Raw genomic sequence first — 5,221 nt, forward strand, 5'->3', positions numbered from 1 at the left:
TGTTAGAAGACATCACCTTGCTACTCAAATTATTGGAGATAAAGAGGCCAAATCTATGACAAGAATCAAGTTGAGAAGTGATGCATGTGTGCTAAGCATGCAATTGCTTAAGTCAATGAAGTATGCATTAGAAGATGATGATAGGAGTTAATCCATGAGAGATGTGATTGATCAAATTGTGAAGAAAAAAAATTGGTCACTTGTACCCTAACCAGAGAACAAGAATGTTATTGGAACCAAGTGGGTATACCAAATAAAATGGATCATAGTGGTGGTCACAAGAAATAAACAAAGATTAGTTTTCAAGGGGTATGCACAAGAAGAAGGAATTGAACATGGAGAAACATTTTCCCGTATTGCAAGACTAGAATAAGTAATAAATCTTCTTGCTTACTCTGCATGCAAAGGTTTCAAATTTTATCAGATGGATGCAAAATTTGCTTTTTGGAATTGTATACTAAAAAAGAGGTTAACATTGAACAACATAAATTATTTGTTGATGAAAAAACAAGCATATGTTATGTAGACTACACAAATATTTATATGGTTAGAAGAAATATCCTAGAGCATGGTATGAGAGGCTTCACAATTATCTTCTGAAGATTAGTTTTGAGAAAAATGATGACAACAATAATTTGTACTTGAAGACTGGAGGTGGTAAAGGTATTTTACTAGCTGAAATTATTTTTGATGATATCGTATTTGGAGGATGAAATGCATTGTGTAAGACATTTCTTGATGACATGATAAAATAATTTGAGATGTCCATGTTTGGAGAGATTAAATTCTTTGTTGGCTTTCAAGTGTATCAAATGAAGTAAGGTATTTATATCACCCAGTCCATGTATGTGAAGGAAATATTGAATTTTTTTTGTATGGAGGATTCAAAACCATTTAGAATACCTATGGTCACAAGAAAAACTATAAAAGAATGATGATTGTGCTAAAGTGAATCAAACTTTGTATGGGTCTATGATTGGAAAGTTACAATATGTTTTTCATAGAAGACAAGACATTGTATTTGTTGTTGGGAGTTTTGCAAAAAAATTTGCAAATCCTAAGGAGAATCATTTGATGAAAACCAAAAGGATTATGATATATCTAAAAGGAATACAATACTATGGTCTATACTACAAGAAAAATGATAAGTTTGAAATAAGAGATTGGGCTAGAAATGTTGACGACAGAAAAAGTACAATTGGTGGAGCATTTTTCTTGGGAAAGAAACTAGTGTCATGGACTAGTAAGAAAGAAACTATACATCACAATCTACTGATGAAGCTGAATATGTGGCTACTATAGTGAATTGTACAAATGTTGCATCAATCAAACAACTACAAAAAGGCATAAAGGAGGAAAAGACTAAACCTATCATACTTTATTGTGAAAACACAAGTGTTATAAACAAATTTGAGAACCCTTTGATGAATACAACGACAAAGCACATTCAATCAACTATCATTACTTGAGAGAGTTTGTTCAAGACAAAGAAGTGAAGATAGAAGATGTAAATACAAAAGAATAAATAACTGATATATTCACAAAAGATTGACCTAAGAATGCTAAAGGGTATCTAATAGGTAAACTAGGGCTGATACCCATGTCCAAATTTGTTTAAGAAACATGAGAAGTTTGCTACATCAACTAAGTTGAATGTCATATCTTACATTTTAATATAGTGGATCTTACTATAGGATCTACCTAAAGTAATCAAGAACCAAGAACACAAGATTAGTCACAAGTATGGTGATAAAGGGAAAACCTAATTTTTTAACATCTACATGTTGAGATGATAAGTCTTTGGAATTTTCATCAAAGAGGGAGAGAATAGAATACCCAACAAAGAAGGGAGAGTTACCCTAGAGGGGAGAATAACTTAAAGAGTAGAGATATAGAGAATACCTAATGAAGAATGAGATATGCATGAAAAGAGAAAGAGTGAGATATAATCAGAGAGATGTATATTGGAGAGATAACCTACAAAGGGAGAAATTCACTCAATGAGAGATTAGAGATAGATACTATGAGGGAGATATTAAAGGATAGAGATTGACAAAGATACATTACAGTACACAAAGGAAGAACACATATAGATACAGGGAAACATTATAATACATTGTATTTATTTTCTTTTTGGTATTGTTGTTGATATTGGTTTGCCATCAATGTCAAAGAGGGAGACTATTTAAAACAAGATTGTTTGTATGGAAAGTGGAACAATCATTATATTGCCAATGATGTCAAACATGCTACTTGCTGGTGAGTCAATTTATTTGTTTAATCTAAATGCTAGCAATTATTTGATTGATGAAGATGATTTGATGAAATGAGATAAAAAGAGCATCGAGAGGAAAGGTTGAATTATATGGTGTAAAAAATTAGAATTAAGACCAAGTAAGACATGGATGATATATTGTATTGCTTATCTACTTAAAGCTGAAATTGATGAATACACTAGCTAAGTCTTGAAGAACAAGGGGAAAAAATGAGTCTGCTAAGCTTGACCAAGTGATCAATGATAGCTGAGAAAAGTTAGTTCAAGCAAAGCCAAAAATAAGTTAGTGCTAATAAAGGTGAAGTTAGTGTGTATACCAAGTGAATCTAGTATGTATTGAGTAAATTCTAGTGTGTGTCAAGTGACAGTATAAGTTAGCATGTGTTGAGTGAATTTTAGTGGATGTCAAGCAACACAGTATGTCTCAAGCATTAGAGGCTAGTTATTTGCAAGTGACATAAATTAGATTTTAATCATGGATTTTCTAAATCTAAGGCAACAAAGTTCATTTCTTTTGTTCTGTAAAGGGTGTGGAAGATAAGTCTAATTATCTAGAGGCACAGAATTCAAGATAAATCATTTTGAGGTGAATTCAAAGATGATTGTAGAAGATGTTTCTAGAGGAAAAAAATGGAAAAGAGGGAGGATTCAATGAATCTGACATAACCCTAAATTGGATAATTGTTATTGAGTTGAAAAAGACCTAAATTCTCTTTATAAGGGGATACAGGGCTTGAAGCAATAGTTTGCATGTGTGAGAACCCAAGGAAGACAAGGAGTCTAGGGTGTTGCTTAATAAGGTGGCCAAATAAGAGAGTATGGAATTTTCATGCAAAGAAAGAAGGCTTAAGAGCATAGATGTTTGAAGGGTGAACAAGCTATTAGAGGTGAAGTGTATGAAGCCAAGAAAAATGGAGGACTAAAATTAAGATATGTAATCTACAAGTGAGTTGTGATTTGTTATCAGATCAATTCCTACTATTAATTTATAATCATTGTATTGGTTTAGGATAAATCATTTGGATTAAGGTTGACCTAACAATCATTTGTAAATCCTTTAACTGGATGACATTCTAATGGAACTTTCTAAAGTCCTCTAACAAGGCTCACTCCTAATAGGGTGGATAAAATCCTTTAACCAAGTCACCTTTAAAAATGTCTATTATAACCTTTAACAATGTTGGCTTTTCAAAGAGCATCACTTCAGAAGAGTGACAATTAGCAGCATGTTGTTGGTGGTTTTTCCCAAAGTGAGTTTCCACATAAAATCCTTGTGTCAAAATGTGTGAATGATTTTGTGGTGTTTAATGCTTACATTTCTTTAAAGTGATTTTAGCCTAGGAAAGTGACCTACTAAGTTTATGGAATTATTTGATGCATGTAAGATACATAACAAGGAAATATATGTATGAGTTTTGTTAGGCAGTGAAAATTTTTATTGGGACATTTGGACCTTGGATAACTAATTTAGCCCCCCTCTTAGTTATTCTAAAGTATTCCAACAATCAATACCTCAAATAAGGATCAAATAATAATTAGGCCTCTCAGACTATGAATAATCTAAATAGAGATCAAAAGAAAAGATTGGGCCTCCAAGATTATTTTTCTAGAGAGAGATCTAATGAGATAAATAAAGATCAAGCCCTTACGAACTATTAGTAGTTCAATAAAGGATATACAACTACCAAAGTACCTATTTTTGTTAGTGAGAAGAGTATATACTCCTATGTTGAAGAAATTGCAAATACCTTAACAAGAGTGATGGTAAAAATTGTCACACAATCTAATCCAGAAATTGATGCACAAAACTATGATGGATTGTGGAAACTTGATCGCATTAAGAGTAATAAATTTAATATAAGCATGCATACGTATACTATAAGTGTTTCCTCTATTCAAGATAACCCCAAGAGAGAACATATTGATGGAAATAAACACAATGAAAAAGGGAAAGCACTAAGGGATTCACCAACTTTAGCATCAGTACAATCATATAATAATATGTAATATTATATAAAGCATGAAATGTAATCATTCCCTAAAGTAATTATAAGTGAAACTCAATGGAGGAAAAGCAAGTAAGAGAGATAAAGGAGAGCCTTGTTGGGACAATAATATGGACACCAAAGTGAATCAGTGTTATCATATTGTAAGCAATTAGGGAGACTATACAATCAAAATGTTTGAATCATGAAATATATACAACATAACATATAGGAAAATATGGATGAAGATAGTTACAAACAAAATAATTTATACAATATATTTGATTACTTTATCCTATTTTACAAATCAAGCAACAACCAAAATCTAACCTAGTTTGGACAAAACATTTAATAAAGAACATAACATGGGGGGGAAACAAAATGAAAACACAAAAAATACCATAGTAGATAAGTCCATTTCTAGCATTTTGTGTGCCCCTAGATCTTAGTTTGAAATGTTAGGAGAAGGATAGAATATTGTGAGAATAATAATGTCTAACACAATAGGAATCATAGTCAAATCTAAGAATGAATGTCGGTGGGATTCAATTTTCTCATCACTAGAAGTGATTGTTATAAGCTACGCAAACATATTATGAGACAAATCATAATCTAATTCAAAATTGTCATATTCATTGTCACTAGACTGTACAATAGAATCATCATCAATTGGGTTAATCAAAGGAAGATAAATTTTGAGATGAACATGGTGTTTTAGAAGAAAAAGCATAGGTCTTGGCCTTATCTTAATGATTCTTGAAATGCTTGCAAGTATGTTGATTGTGAATAGTTTTCGGAGATAAGCTTGAAGGATTCAAATTGATTTCTCCATGTACCAAACAGGGAAGAATTACATGTTCATGAAAAATATTAAGAGAAATAGATGGTGTAGGTAACATAGTAATAGGAAAATCAACCTTAGGAAGGACAAGCTCAAGAATCTTTTTTACCATATATTTCT

The sequence above is a fragment of the Cupressus sempervirens genome, chromosome 4 (genome assembly GCF_028749045.1).
Source record: "Cupressus sempervirens isolate cs-2001-9-10 chromosome 4, ASM2874904v1, whole genome shotgun sequence".
Lineage (NCBI taxonomy): Eukaryota > Viridiplantae > Streptophyta > Pinopsida > Cupressales > Cupressaceae > Cupressus > Cupressus sempervirens.